Source organism: Trichechus manatus, unplaced genomic scaffold, assembly GCF_000243295.1.
Source record: "Trichechus manatus latirostris isolate Lorelei unplaced genomic scaffold, TriManLat1.0 scaffold00068, whole genome shotgun sequence".
Taxonomy (NCBI): domain Eukaryota; kingdom Metazoa; phylum Chordata; class Mammalia; order Sirenia; family Trichechidae; genus Trichechus; species Trichechus manatus.
The window spans coordinates 13,049,604-13,066,633 of NW_004444004.1; positions in this window are offsets into that span (position 1 = coordinate 13,049,604).

The following is a 17,030-nucleotide window of genomic DNA, read 5'->3' on the forward strand; positions in this document are numbered from 1 at the left end:
GGGGCAGTTCTGCTCTGTCCTATAGGGTCTCTGTAAGCCGGGATCAACTCGACTCCAACGGGTTTTTATGCTTTATGGGAGTGACTAGATTAATTTCTTTCACTAAAGCCTCTGGCATCCTAGAGGAACCACTAGTTTCGCTCCTACATTAGTCAGAATAGGCTGTACTCTGATGGAGTAGCAAACAACAAATGTTTATGTGTTGCTCACATAAAGTTTAATGAAGGCTGGTTAACTCCCTTCTATCTTGTAGTGGTGCCATCTAGAACATATGACCTCCAAGGACACCATGGCAGGGGAAAGGATGGGTGGAAGCCCACATGCTCTTAATTGCCTCATCCCCAAAGTGACACATATCACTTCTGTACACGTTTCATTGGCAGGAGCTAGTTACCTAGCCCCAATCTAACTGCAAGGGAGACTGGGATACACAGAGGCATACCTGGTATATTTGCTGGCTATTACCAGTCTCTGCTGTGTTCCCTGGATACTGACTGACCCTTAACTTCCCACCCCACTCTCAGGGAACATATGGGTGATGATGATTTTCTTATTCTGTAAGAGACAGAACTGTGAACAACAAACTGCCTCTTCAGTCTAATAGACAGTGCTTGTTTTATCTGAGGAGAGGCGGCAGGTCAGGCAGTCCTCACCTGTTTGTCAGCGACAGTCATTTTTCCTTTCTCTCCTCATTACCCACCACCAAGTATACATTTTCCATTCTGTTTCTGTCCCAAGGGTTATACCCATAAGAACATAAGAATTGCTCCCAGGTCAAACATTCTAGAGGTCCCAGGTTCTAGGTCTGACTGGAGCCTCAAGGATGTTTGATAAAGAAGTGTGATAATTGTTCTTTATGAGGTTGATCTCACAACGTTGGAACAGGCTGTGCCTCCCTGCAATGACCCTAATGCTTCAGGGTTGATTCACCATACATTAGTTCATGGCAGACCCTCTGACAAAGTTGAGTGAGCAGAATTGTTGGGAATGGGGTATCCCAGTGCCCTTGAGAATCACACACACTCCCCTAACAAAGTCTGTATTATTACTTCCTTCCTGGGTTAACTCTTGATAGTTAATGTGGTCTTCTTTCCTCAGGAGGAGGATGAATGGTGGAGCTATTTCCAGATTTCTCACTAGAAGTAAAGACCAGATTTCCAGAAGGAACATGAGGGGTAAGAAGTGGTCGACTGCTCCTGACTTGATTCATCGTGTTTAACTGAATCATAACCTCCTATCTACCTGCCTACCTACTTATCTAGCTAGCTAAATACTATATACATAATCCAGTGGTACCTGGTAGTTTTGGTTGCCCAGCTTTGCTTTTGTAAAATTTTCAACAATTTGTTTTGTTGTTTTCCTTTGGTTGAATCTCAGTGGTGAGCAAACTAAGGATGTAATTTACTCTTAGTGCCTTTAATGTCTTCCACAGGAAAGGAGTGGCTGGAGTCAGTGGAGATCAACCCAAGGAGTGCAAATCTGCAAGAATTGCAGCTCAGCTTTCTTAGTTCTGGCATATATACCTTTCTCAAGGGTAGGCCCTTCAACCAGATGTAAGTAAGTTATCCACAGAGTGGCTGATTGGCTGATTTGCTGGCTGTCTCGGAAGAGTAGGAAGGCAGAAATGAAGGAGGTAGGGGTTAAGAAAGGCTGTATCTGAAATAGAGCTGTCGAGCAAGTGACACGTGTGACTGCCTATAGAGGAGGAGTCCAGTCACATGGAGGATAGTAACCTACTCCATGGCTTGCAGGCATCAGGGTCACCAATAAAAACATTACTCACACAGGCGGTGGATAGAACAATGCTTTATTCACATAGAGAAGAGACAGAGCAAGTTCAGCTTTAATAGTGGGTGTCAGTCTCCCATGGCCAGCAGGTCTCGTTTCGCTGCTGATGCAGGGAGATGATCTGCATGAACCTCTCTTGTACTGCAGCAGGAGGACCCTATTTCCTCCCTGCCAGGAACAGATATAGCAGTAGGGCTGGCTAGGTGCCTTATAACACACACATTTAGCTAAGCAGTTTCTGAGAATGTTGACATGTGCTTGGGGCAAGAGGGGAGGGATGTGCTGATATGCCAGCATCTGCTATGGGATGTGTTTTGGGTCAAGACGCCCCAGAAAGGGAGTCATCCCGCACTCACATCCTGTCCAAGAAGCCAGGCTGACACATCTGGTCGTAAGCACAGGGTTCACTTGTGGGTCACAGGGAAAGGCAGCAGGCTGTGCTTGGACTGCCCCCTTCCGCAAGGGCTATGGTAATTAGTTGTCACTTTCTTACCTCTGGCTTCATTTCTGTACTCCATGTGGGTCTTATCATCTTGAAGCTAGATATGACTCATCCAAACAGTCAGTTCTTGAATATAAACCATATTCCCTTTAGAGTCACTGCCAAACTCATTATGGCCAGAAGATTCTTAAGTGTTCATGTCCACTGGAATTTGCCATTTAAAATTATTTCACATATATAAACAGTATGCCCTTTATAATGCTACTTAATTGTTTCTCAATTCTTCCAGATTGAATGGCTTTTAAAAATTTCTTTACATAATTTTTAAAATTCTAGTTGGGAAAACATCATTTGAGGGTTGCTGTTTACATTTTGATTTTTCCATGTGACTTTGATATTTTCATGTCTTTCTCTTCCTATTTCCTATTCCTGCTGTCGATTGCAACTTTCCTCACTAAGTTGCCTTCTCCTCCCCAAATATCAAACCCTAAGCTTTTTTCTCTTTTCCATATCTTTGATTTGGATTGTTGTGTATGATTTTTGGTAAAACTTATAAGTGACCAGAGATATCCAACTTTGAGTCAGTTAGAATTTCTCAGACTTTTGTGATCTTTCCAAGGAGTTCGAAGTAGTTCACACCAAAAAAGAAAATGCTCCGTTTGTAGTACTTCACTTATCATCACCAAGTATCTGGAAGCTGGGTAGGGGCATGTTTTACCCCTGATACGGCTGCTAACCAAAAGGTCGGCATTTTGAATCCACCAGCCGCTCCTTGGAAACCCTATGGGGTAGTTCTACTCTGTCCTATAGGGTCGCTATGGGTTGGAATTGACTCGATGGCAATGGGATTTTTGTTTGTTTGTTTTATTTTAAGGATGGACAAATTGAGATTTCAGAGATGATAAATAACTTTTCATTATCATCATCCTGCTGGTTGTTTGATATCCATACCCAAATAATAAAATGATGGGCCTGTGAATTCTGGATTATTACCTCCTTCTCAGGCTAGAAATGATACTGAGACAGGCTCAGAGAGACTGCCCTGCATTATGTGGGGTTAATGGTCTGTCAGACCCTGGCAGAGGCAGAACTGTTCAGTTGGTGGTCCCTAGAAGGCAGGACCCCAATATCTCGGCAATCCCGTTTTAGGTCCTAAGCATAGCTGAGGCTTTTGGGTCTGGCCCAGCTCTCTCAGCAGAACGCTGTAGTAATCCTTGCCTACGAGGATGTGGACACAGTGGGAGTTTCACTGTCAAGAATGTTATAGACAGTGGAAATTGTTTTCAAGTGTTACTTCTTAAACTAACAAATGATGACTGAGGATGGGAGGGAGAATGGCCTTCTCTGCAGCATATCAAATGAGGTTGTTGTTGTTCTGTAAAAATGGTGTGGGGGCAGTGTCTGACTTCCTCCAACCCCACAAGGGAGAAGGAGAACCAAGATCCACGGTGCAAGGCTGACTCCCATGAGGTGGAGGCTAGACAAGCCTCATCTCTCTGCCATCTTTACTAATTCTGACACCAGCCATCCCTCCCACAGCACTCTCTGCTGGGTTTGATAATTAATTGCAATGGCTACACAAAACTCACCATACTCACAATTATGAGGTTTATTAGGGAAATAACAGTTACAATTCAGGGTCAGGAATACTCAGGATACAGTTCTTCCATCAGGACAGCCTCTTCCCAGTCGTGCTTGCAGGCACACCTCTCCCTGGCCCTCTGTCTCTGCCCAGAGGCACTCAGCTTTCTTTCTCCATGGGCTGGGAAGCCCACCACGCCGTCTCCTGCTGCTGGGTCTTTGCTGCTGGGTCTCTCCTGCCACCACTTCTCACTGGCTTCAGGGTTACAGCTTGTTCTCTCTCTCTCTCTCCTGCCTCCAGGAGCTTCTCAGCACAGGGATCCTGGGTCCAGAGGATGTGCTCTCTGCTCCTGGCTGTTCTTCCTTGGTGGTGGTAGGATCCTCCTCTCTGCTTTGGAATTGGCTCTCTTTTAAGGCAAAACTGATCAATCCCCTTGGTTGGCCATGATTACCATATCACACTGTCCCACCCCACCACCTGGGTGGAATTTACAAGACCATGGCTAGAAAGGCCACACACAAAAGTAATTAATCCACCACATGTTCTTAGCTGCTCTTATGTCAGCCCCCAGCTCATGGCGACCCAGTGCACAATGGAATGAAACACTGCCTGGTCCTGTGCCATCCCCATCATCAGGATTCAGATCGAACTATTTTCATCCATAGGGTTTTCATTGGTTGATTTTGAAAAGTAGATCGCCAAGCCTTTCTTCTTAGTCCATCCTAGTCTGGAAGTTCCACTGAAGCCTGTTCAGCATCATAGCAACACACAAGGCTCCACTGACAGACAGGTGGTAGCTGTGCTTGAAGTGCGTTGGCTGGGAATCGAACTCAGGTCTCCCACATGTAAGGCAAGAATTATACCAATGAACCATTACTGCCACCCATCAAATGTGGTAATGACTATGAAAGTAATTTCTAAATTGTAGAAATATGGATGTTGTAATTGTTAGGTGCCACTGAGTCGGTTCCTACTCATAGTGACCCTATGTACAGCAGAACAAAACACTGCTAGGTCCTGTGTCATCCGCACAGTCATTGCTATGCTTGAGCCCATTGTTGCAGCCACTGTGTCAATCCATCTCGTTGCGGGTCTTCCTCTTTTTCACTGACCTTGTACTTTACCAAGCATGATGACCTTCTCCAGGGACTGGTCCCTCCTGATAACATGTCCAGAGTATCTGAGACAAAGTCTCGCCATCCTTCTCTTCTAAGGACCATTCTGGCTGTACTTCTTCCAAGCCAGATTTGTTCATTCTTTTATCAGTCCATGATATATTCAATATTCTTCGCCAACACCATAATTCAAAGGCATCAGTTCTTCTTCAGTTTTCCTTATTCATTGTTGAGCTTTCACATGCATATGATGCAATTGAAAATACCATGGCTTGGGTCAGGCGCACCTTAGTCCTCAAAGTGCCATCTTTGCTTTTTAACACTTTAAAGAGGTCTTCTGCAGCAGATTTGCCCAATGCAATATGTCTTTTGATTTTTAAAAAAATTTTTTTTATTGTACATTAGATGAAGGTTTACAGAACAAATCGTTTCTCATTAAACAGTTAGTATACCTATTGTTTTATGACATTGGTTAACAACCCCATGACATGTCAACACTGTCCCTTCTCAACCGTGGGTTCCCTATTACCAGCTTTCCTGCCCGCTCCTGCCTTCTAGTCTTTGTGCCCCATTAGTCTCGTTTTGTTTTATGGGGCTGTCTAATCTTTGGCTGAAGGGTGAACCTTGGGAGTGACTTCACTACTGAGCTAAAAGGGTGTCCGGGGGCCATACTCTTGGGGTTTCTCCAGTCTCTGTCAGGCCAGTAAGTCTGGTGTTTTTTTGTGAGTTAGAATTTTCTACATTTTTCTCCAGCTCTGTCTGGGACTCTCTGTTGTGACCCCTGTCAGAGCAGTCAGTAGTGGTAGCTGGGCACCATCTAGTTGTACTGGACTCAGTGTGGTGGAGGCTGTGGTAGTTGTGGTCCGTTAGTCCTTTGGACTAATCTTTCGCTTGTGTCTTTGGTTTTCTTGATTCTCCCTTGCTCCCAAAGGGGTAAGATCAGTGGAATATCTTAGATGGCTGCTCACAGGGTTTTAAGACCCCAGAAGCTCCTCACCAAAGTAGGATGTAGAACATTTTCTTTATAAATTATGTTATGCCAGTTGAGCTAGATGTTCCCATAATCGTTTGATTTCTTGACTGCTGCTTCCATTGGTATTGATTGTGGATCCAGGAAAAATGAAATCCTTGACAACTTCAGTCTGTTCTCCATGTGTCATGATGTTGCTTATTGGTCCAGTTGTTAGGATTTTTGTTTTCTTTATATTGAGGTAATCCATACTGAAAGTTGCAGTCTTTGATCTTCATCAGTAAGTGCTTCAAGTCCTCTTCACTTTCAGCAAGCAAGGGTGTATCATCTGCATATCGCAGGTTGTTAATGAGTCTTCCTCCAAACCTGATAGCCCATTCTTCTTCATATAGTCCAGCTTCTTGGATTATTTGCTCAGCATACAGATTAATAAGTATGGTGAAAGGATACAACCCTGATGCACACCTCTCCTGACTTTAAACCATGCAGTATCCGCTTGTTCTGTTCTAACGACTGCCTCTTGATCTATGTCCAGGTTCCTCATGAGCACAATTAAGTGTTCTGGAATTCCCATTCTTGGCAATGTTATCCATAATTTGTTATGATCCACAGAGTCAAATGCCTCTGCATAGTCAATAGAACACAGGTAAATATCTTTGTGGTATTCTCTGCTTTCAGCCAGGATTCATCTGATATCAGCAGTGATATATCCCTTGTTCCACATCCTCTTCTGAATCCATTTTGAATTTCTGGCAGTTCCTTGTCAATGTACTGCTGCAACTGTACACGATAACATGATAGTTCTTGCTATTATATCGTAAAATGCACATGTTACTTTCCCCCCAAGATTTTAAAGGAAGACCTCTATGATATCAATTATTGCTGTAATTATGAAAATTCAGAGTTATCTTATTTAGCTTACTCCTGATTAGTGCATTTTTATGTCATTGGGTTTCCCTCAGGATCTGCCTAAGCATGAGAAATCACTTTTTTTTCTGTCCTCAGTCCTTCACAGTTCCTCTGGGAATGATGCAGAGATGCTCTTCTGTCAGAGGTTAGAGCACATCCCAAAGCCAAAGTCTCCCTGCTTTGTCAGGACTTTTTTCATTTTCTGAAAGAAGAATCTGGCATGGTCTCATGTTTATTTTTAGTTACTCTTTCCAATTTTCTATCACTAAAAGTTGTCTGAGCCAGGGATTTGGGGTGAGGACAGGGGGTTCTTGAGGCATGGCCTGTTCAGTAGCACAGCACTAATCCCTAGGTCAGGCTTCTGGCACCATCTGCACTCTAGAAACTTTCCCTAAAACTTGGAAGGAAGAAATAGCCACAAACTCCCTCAAACACACAGAGACAACACTAAAACCAGGCCTTTTCTAATGCCTTGTTTATAGCATAGCTCTAAAGAATTTTGGAATCTGGTTTCATAGCCAGAACAGATTAGAAGCAACAGGAAGAGATACTGGAGTGAAGGGTGCAGGGGTGCTCAGACAAATTGACAGAAGTGCCAGCTGAGGGCCTAATATCCTGGGAAGAGACAGAAAAACAAAATAGCACAACCTGCTAAAGGATGTTGATCCTGATTCCCCTGAGCTAGCTGGGAAAAGGTTTGATGTGCTAAGAAGTCTGGGACGCATGTAATATACAATTGGCCCTCCATATCCTCGGGTTCCACATTTCATGGATTTAACCATCTGCGGATCGAAAGTATTTGGAAAAACAAAAGTTTCAAAAAGCAAAACTTGTATTTGTCGTGTGCCGAGCACTATACAAAATCTACGCGAATGAAGTTATGTGTAGCCGTCCCCTGCTGTAGCCTCCCACCATTTCACAGCTCCTTGTTTGAGCATTGTTCGCCTCACGTCTCATCTGTTCGCTACTTGTGTTGTGTGCACCCTTTGTTTCTGTGAAAATGTGGCTCTGTCTTAGTTATCTAGTGCTACTGTAACAGAAATACCACAAGTAGATGGCTTTAACAAAGAGAAATTTATTCTCTCACACTCTAGGAAGCTGTAAGTCTGAATTCAGGATGCCAGCTCCAGGGGAAGGCTTTCTCTCTCTGTCGGCTCTTGGGGAAGGTCCTTGTCGTCAGTCTTCCCCAGCCGAGGAGCCTCTCAGCGCAGGGACCTCGAGTCCAAAGGATGCTCTGTTCTCCTGGTTCCTGTGTCTTGGTGGTATGAGGTCCCTGTGTCTCTCTGCTCACTTCTGTCTTGTGTATCTCAAAAGAAATTGATTTAAGACACAACCTAATCTTGTAGACTGAGTCCTGCCTCATTAACATAACTGCCTCTCATCCTGCCTCATTAACATCACAGAGGTAGAATTTACAACACTTAGGCAAATCACATCAGATGAAAAAATGGTGGACGGTCACACAATACTGGGAATCATGGCCTAGCCAAGTTGACACACATTTTTGGGAGACAGGCTCCTAAAAAGCAATGAAGTGATCAAAGCAATCCCTCAAAGGCTAAGTTTGAGGAGATTGAAGAGAGCAAGAGGAAGGAGTTTCAGGCTAGTAAGGGCTGGCTGGCCAGCTCTAGACAGCGCTACAGCCTCAAGAACTTCAAGATAACGGGCGACTTGGCATCCGCTGCTGCGCAGGCAGCATCAGCATTCCCAGAAGAGCTCCAGAAACTCATAGAAGAGAAAGGCTGCCTTCCAGAGCAAGTCTTCAATTGTGAAGAAACAACTATTTGTATAACATTGACATTGTATCAGGTACTATAAGTAATCTAGAGATGATTTAAAGTATACGGGAGGATGTGCATAGGTTACATGCAAATACTACGCCATTTTATATAAGGGACTTGGGCGTCCGTGGATTTTGGTATCCGTGGGGAGTCCTGGAACTGGTTCCCCCATGGATACTGAGGGCTGATGTATATACAGTGAAATTACGATTTAAAGGTTTCAGTGTTTAAAGGATACGATTCCCATATCTGTACAAATTCAGTTCTTTCTAACTCTTATCATACCTCACCTAAACCAGAATTATGAGGTATTTCCTCTAATGGCAATATAATGCTTTCTTAGAGTAACGATTTGCAGCCTGGGAGGGACTGAAAGTAACACTGGCTTTGCGAGAGTAGTTCAGGCACTGAATAAGAATGTGATCTGCGTGCTGAAGTCATTAATTCCAGAATTTGGTACTCTGAGAGGTGTCTCATTTCATTCTTCATCTGTGGATACCTCAACCACCCGTAGGCTCTTCCTCACATTCTGAAAATTGGCCCAGGTGCTGCCCCATGCACCTCCACAGAAGCCCCAGTTCTGTGGGAGTGCAGCTCAGGACTCGAGGTCCCTTAGAAAAACTACTGCCAGGTTGTTGCCTGGGTTCACTGTGCTGCTGAACCAGCCCAGCCCCTTGGTCACCTCCTCTGAGTCGGAAGCCTGGGCAAGGCACCAAGATGAGGGTGCAAATTCTGCTCTTGCAGCCAATCCTTCTTACATAGCCATGAGCTTTCTGCCCAGCTGCTGTGAACGGGCAGGCGTGTGGTGGGAGGTGATGTTGGTTGGGCCAGGGCTTTCTGCTGCTGTCTTATGTATTGGAATTACCTCCATCCTTTTCCTCATCGATTGTCTGGCCACGCATTTTTGCCAGCAGGAGATGAGTTTTATTCACCCCACTCCCTGACCCCCCACCTGCACCCTGTGACACCGAGTGTGATTGACTTGGCTAAAAGCAAAGGAGCAGTGAGCCTGCAGAGCTCATAAAGCAGTCAGAAACATGTCTCACTTAGCCCTTGTAATTGTAATGTCTTGGCTCAGCCTCTTGTAGCCCTTCCCTGTTCTGGCCCTTAACATGCTTCACCATAAGACGGTTGCTAGTTAGGAAATTTACTGCATCCACCTTCTTTAGAGATGATTCTTATGGCTGTAGAACTACTTAGTAGGGCACTAAAATGGAGTAGAGCACTGTACTGGGAATCAGGAAAATGAGTTCTGATTGATCCTGGATCAACTGTGGATTGCTGTTTGATCTTGGACAGATCTCTTACTCATCTGCCAGAGGGGGAGGGGGACAGTGGTTGTATTAGAGGACCTTTAAGGTGTAAGTGGAGCCCTAGTGGTGCAGTGGTTAAGAGCTCGGCTGCTAACCAAAAGGTCAGTGGTTCAAACTCACCAGCCACTCTGCAGGAGAAAGATGTGCCAGTCTGCTTCCATAAAGATTACAGCCTTGGAAACCCTATGGGGCAGTTCTACGCTGTCCTATAGGATTGCTATGAGTCGGAATTGACTCGACAGCAGTGGGTTTGGCTTTTTTTTAAGGTGTAAGTGCTGAACATTCCATTCTCTTTCCTGTTCATACAGACAGAAAGGTTTTGGTTCACTTCCTAGAGTGGCTTGCCTTTTCCTCTGTATCTTTGCTTCCCTTCAGCTGAACCTCTCTTTTGATTAAGTAGTTATGAATCTATTTCTTTTGAAAGCTTCCCTGGAAATGTGGAAAGATTGTAAGAACAGAGATACATAAGTTTTGATTTTGGAACTGACATATGGAATTCACAATTAATGGGGTTTTTGTAGTCCCAGCTGGAATTTTAATGACTGAATCACAGAGAGATCAGCCAAGCGAACCATCTGTGATGCAGTAAAATTTGGAACTAGACATCTCAGCTTCAGTTTACTCGCAAGTGACTTGTTTGGGGGCAGAGAGGATATGCTGTCCCATCACCTCCTGTTCTTAGCACTACCCAGAAAAAGCAGAGGAGAGGCTGGAAATGGTGTGGCAGCAACTGGACAAAGATGCCAGACAAGTGGCAGACTTTATTAAATGCCTACTATTTGGCAAATGAGCCAGGCATTGTAAGAGCAGGGAGACGAAGAGGACAGCTTTCTGCCTGTTCTTGCTTTTGGGCCTACATCAAGTTGTTTTCTTCACTTGGCACGCCCTTCTTCTCCTGTTTGCTTATTCAAAATCGTACCCATCCAGCAAGCTCCACTTCTTCCATTAAGTTCAGCAAACCTTTATTGAGGACTTCCCAGTTACCTAGCCCTCTTTTGGGGATACAAAGATGAATAAGACTTAGTCCCTGCCCTCAGTCTGACTGAACTATACTGTTTTGTTTGGCTCACTTCCCCATCCAGGGCCACACAGGACTGCTTTCCCTGTAGCAACAAACTACAGGGACACCTGGGAAATGTCTCTGCCCCAGGAAGCCTGCTCAAGTTGCAGGGTCCGATACTTTTATGGAACTGAAACTGACCCCAACATTAAAACTGGGTATATCATGCATCTTGCTAACCAGTCTTGAGAAGTCCTGACAAGCTGGTTCAGCCTGTCCCGTTGCTCTGGGCATATAAAACAACATCATCAATCAGTGACATAAAGAACATTCAGAAGGCCGTATTCCCAACACTTGGCCTAGGATCAATCATGGTTCCAGGCTCCCCTGGAGACATGCAAGGACTGAACAGCTAGGCTTCCTGAGTTAATTCTTTTTTCAAAAGCATGTCTTATACATTTCATGGATCCTCTCAGAGCCATTAGCATGGGGTAACACAAGACCTGACCTTTCCTCTGAGCTTAAAACTCACCTATTTCACTGTCTACTTCCCGTGTTCAGTCCCGTAGACGTTGACATAGGCACATCAACACATCAAAATGAACTCTTCATTACTCCACCCCACCCAAAACCTGCTGCTCTTCATCTCAGTAACTGTCAGCACCATTCACTGTGTTGCTCAGGCCCCAAAATCTGAGTGTTAACCTTGATTTTCCTCTTTCCTTCACCTCGCACACCCAATTAGTAGTTCTTATTGATTCTACCTCTAGGGCATATACCAAATCTGACCATCTCTCATTCTCTAGACCACCATAGTCTAAACCATCATAATCTGTCATGAGGACCACTCGCCTCTTAAATGCTTCTATTTGTTTCCTCTACCGCCTGTTCTCCACTTACCACCAAGAGTAATCCCTTAAAACATATGTCAGATTATGTCACTCCACTATTCACAACCTCCAGTGACTTCTCAATATGCTTGGAATACAGTTCAAACTTTTTACTCTCCTTACTCATCATGCTCTATCTAACCTCAGACCAAGTGGGTTTGTTCCCTCCTCATGTGCTATTCCTTCTCCCTGGACTAGTCTTCTCCTAACTCTTCAAATGGCTGAATCTTTCTCATCCTTTAAGTCTCAGCTCCACTTTCAGCCCCTCATAGATACCTTCTCTGATCACCTATCTAAGGTATCCCTGCCCATCCCCTCATCTGAAAATATGATTGTTTATATATTTGTTGTCACTCTACGCTACTAGAATATAAACTCACGAGAGAAGATCCTTGTCTGTCTTGTTCAGAATGATGTCCCCAGCATCTAGACTATGCCAGATTCAGAGTAGGCAGCCAATTTGTTGTTGAATGTAGTAGGTAATTAATAAATGCTCAGTATTTGATTACTTGAAAGTAATGAACTTGTCTCTATCCTAGAAGGTTTACATTATTCCGAAGAATTGGGTAGAAAAAAACAAACTCCAACATAGGACATGTCAGGATTCTGGATAACAGAAATCAACAAGCAATAGACTAGCCACACCAAGTAGTTAGAATCCATCCAGCTCAGTATTCTCACTGATAGGGGACTTCTGGGGGCTATTTGAAGGGAGATACCAGCAGCTTGGAAATTACAAATGGAAGGCAAGGATCATGGGGAGCTGACGGCTTCTCCAGGGTAGTGGCAGTGATGTTTCTGCCAGAGAAGCACCCGACAGTATGACTGGGCCTTGTTTCTGGCCTTTCCAGGGCCTGGCTTTATGGGTCTCCAGAGATCTTGTGGGCTATCTAGTGTTGTTTAACAAATTCCCGTTCTGCTTAACCTAGCCATAGTGGATTGTCTTGTTTGCAACTAAGAACTCTGACCTATCCAATAGGTTGAAAAAAAAGTTGAAATTCAGAATGCTGACTTGTAACTCATGTTTAAACTTGAATGGAAAATGTTGAAATGATACTGACATTGGAAGCATTACTTCAAAACTGAAACAGAACATCTAACTATATCAAAGTGACATGCTAAGTTTGAGGCAGAGTAATTTATTCACTCTTATGCCTGGGGGAAAATTGTACAAGTATATGTTTTGATGTGTCTTTAAAGCACCATTTTTTTTTCTCATGAAACAATAATACACATACTGTTTTATGACATTGGTTAACAACCCCACAACATGTCAACCCTCTAACTTCTCAACCTTTTTTTTTGGTGAAAATACACATAGCCAAAGATACACCATTTCAAAAATTTCTACATGCACAGTTCAGCCTCATTGACTATGCTCTTCCAATTGTGCTGCTATTCTCGCTTAAGATGAAGGCTTACAGAACAAAATAGTTTCTCATTTAACAGTTACTACAAATGTTGCCCTATGACAATGGTTAACAATCTCATAACACATCAACAATATCCGTACTCAACCTTGGGTTCCCTATCACCAGCTTTCCTGTCCCCTTCTGCCTTCTGGCCCTTGTCCCTGGACTACTGTACCTCATTAGTCCCATTTGGTTTTATGGGGCTGTCCACTCACTCCCAGGCTGAACGGTGAACCTCGGAGATAACTTCACTACTGAGCTAAACGGGTGTCTGGGGGCCATACTCTCGGGGTTTCTCCAGTCTCCTTTAGGCCGGTAAATCTGGTCTTTTTTTTGTGAGTTAGAATTATGTTCTACATCTTTCTCCAGCTCTGTCCAGAACCCTCCGTTGTGATCCTGGTCAGAGCAGTCAGTGGTGGTAGCTGGGCACCATCTAGCTGTACTGGGCTCAGTCCGGTGGAGGCCTTGGTAGCTGTGGACAATTAGTCCTTTGGACTAATCTTTTCCTTGTATCCTGTTCTCTTCATTCTCCCTTGCTCCCGAAGGGATGAGACCAGTGGAGTATCTTAGATAGCCGCTCACAGGTAAAGCACCATTTTTTAAAATGAGCATTTTTTAAATGAGCATTTTTTTCTAAGTTATATGCCATTATAGTCTAGTGTAATTTTTAACAAGTATATCAATTAGTATGTGAAAGAGTCTTAACGTATTTTTAAAAGACTAAACTATGGTGTTAAGATTGCAACTGGGGTGAATAAAATTATAAAGGGAAGCAAGGGAGGGATTACCGTAAAAGTCAGTGTAGTGGTTAATTTTAAGATTAGGATGGATACGTACCAGGCTTCCAGGGTAACAGGCAAAGTTCTATTTTCTGACCTAGATGGTAATTAAAAGGGTATTTATTTTATAATAATCTGTTAAAATATGTAGTTGTTTATGCAGTTTTATATATATGTTTTTAATAAAAATGGTTAAAAATAAATATATCAGCTACTCAAATGTGATATTTTAATGGAAATGTCCCCTGTGTGTTTGTTTTCATTTCAGGATCTCTGAAGACTTCGTTTTGGATTTGTCTTTGGGAACACGTGATTCTTGTATAAGCTTAACAGAGAATTAGCTTAAAATATGTATACTCATAATCAAAGTAATGTAAATGAAAACAAGACACCACTTTTCCCAATTGCATTGGCAAAGACTTTTTAAAAAATGTAACAACTCAGTATTGGTAAAAGTATAGAGAGATAGATACTTACATGCCCTGCTGGTAGGAGTTTAAATGAGCATAACCTTTCTAGAAAGCCATTTTGCAGTCTGTAACAAGGACCTACAAAAATGTTCATACTCTTTTACCCAGTAAACTCAATTCTAGGAAATTTATGCTAAGGAAATTATCAGAGGTGTACAACAAAATATACATACAAGGATGTTCATTGCAGCAGCTCTGTAATAGCGAAGTCTTGGAAACAACATAAATGTTTAATACTAGGAAAGTAGTACAATCACCAAATGCAATATTATATAGCTATCAGTATGGGCAGTGGTAATATATGCACATAGAGTAATGATGATGTTAGCCAACTTTATTGGTCACTTACTGTTTGCCAGGTACTGTTAAAACTCTTTACATGAATTCTTTCATCCTTGTAACAACACTTTCGGGTGAATAGTATGCTTTTTTTTATTTTACAGATAAAGAAACAGGCTCAGTTAGGTTAAGTCACTTGCCCAAAGTCACACTGTAAGTAAACAGTAGAGCCAAGGTTCGAATCCAGGCCTGCATACTCCATATTTACATAGAGGCTGTTAACAGTAGTAATCTTTGGGTGGTAGGATTATAGTGAGTTTTATTTTTTAACTTTATATTCTCCTTTTTGCTCTTAATCGTATACAGTAAGCATTTATTACATTTATAATCAGAAAAAAAAAATAGTAGCTTCTTCCAGATATTCCTGCCACACAGAAGTGCACTGACTTCTTGTGTAAGTGTCCAGGGATGAGGGTAGGACCAAAGGTCTCAAGGCAGGACATACTAAATTGTTTCCTTGGGCTCAGCTTTCTCTGCTCTGTCAATGGTCCAGTTTCTTCCTAGGAACACTGTTTTCTAACTAGAGCCTGGAAATGCAGCTGCCTTGGTTTGAGTTTTTTGCTTCTGAACAAGTAGAATCTTGCTGAGGAAGGGAATAGCATGTGGGGGCAGTGACAAAGGGCAGGAACTGTCTGCTTTCTGAATTTCCTACTGAAATTGCCGAATTTCCTACTGAAATTGCCAACTTCAATTCCTTCTTTCCCACTGCCTGCCTCATAGCCGCGTGTTATGCAGCAGGGGTTCTGACTGGGCACCTGTTGTTTGCTTCTCTGCCACCATAAAAGGGTGCAGGTGGCCAGTTTCCTTTTAGCTTTGGCTAGGCAGCAACCTCCATTAGTCCAAGAGGACTTTTGGCTTCCAGTGCATCATCACAGCTTTGTACTGTTTCCATGCTAGAGCTTCTACCTAATCCCAACCAGTCTTTTCCCAAACTTGGGTCTTTTGAGGGAAGATGAGGCAAGAAAATGCGACAGACTCTGTGACGCTTTCTCTCAGCTTGGGAAAACTTATTAAACACTCGTGCCTTACTAACAGCAAATCAGTATATGAAACAAAGACACTCAGGGAGTTTGCTACAAGGTCAACTCAGAGAAATGGGAATGAAACCTAGCTCTCCTGCTTCCTAGGCACCCCTGTGCTGTCTATTTTTAGCCAAGCTACCCAAGCCTTGTCCACCTGGTCTGAAAACCAAAGTAGGCACACAGTTTGCTCATAAACATTCCTGTGCTTGCCAGCTGACGCCAGCCAGCAATTTAGACGTTGGTTTTAAGCCGCAAGCCTCCCCTTGTGCCCAGCCACTAGGGCCTGCAGGGAATGCACACGAAGGGATCAACAGCCTGCGTTTTCCCCAAAGCCAAGTGACCTCAGCCAAATATCCTAAAATGAGAGGTGTGTCTCTTACTGCCTCATCTTGACAGAGCTCTGAGAATGACTCTGTCTTAGTTCCACGGTCCCTGGTCACATCTCTTCAAGCGTGTTGACCTACTTTCTCTCCTTCAGAGGGAAGACAGAAACCAGTAAATGTCTCCAGTGAGAACTCTTGCTTTCAGGGGTGTTGTTTCTGTCTCCTGGCTCCTAGTTCTTTTCTTGCTCCATTATCACTCTGCTACAACCACTTCAAGCATGACTGAATGAGAACCTTGTGTGTTGCTTACTGGCCCCATTTTACAGGTGTGTTTTCAGAGGTAGTTTGACCCACACGTCACAGGGATAGGGACAGAGTCCTCCCCAACTTTCCTTTCTCTACTTCAGCTCATTGCTAAGTGGCATGAGCTGGACCGAAGTTACTTCTGAATGAGAATCTTTTGGGAATCAACAGGGTGTCTCTGATGTTAGCCACACTGTACACTAATTGGCAGCATTGTGGCCTGAGAGGAACATTCAGCTTGAGACTTCTGACTTGACTTCATACAGCTTTAGTGTGAGCCTCCAAGAAGAGTTTTAGATGACTCAACTCTTTAGTTGCCTTGACAGGCAGAATATCTCTTTTTGGACAGTGTATAGGTGACTCTCAAATGCCTACATTAAGATTCTCTGAGGTAAATTGATCATTTTAGGCTGTCGTTACCCTTCCTTGTCTGCAGCCTGTTGCCCACTTCCTCTAGCTATCAGCTGGGATTGGCTTGGAAAACATATATTCATTTCAATGCCAATTTGAGAAAAGTTAATTAGAGGGATAAATATCCTGAAGCTCAGAGGTAGGATGTGGACACGTCATAGAGTGTATTCCCGAGTGCCTT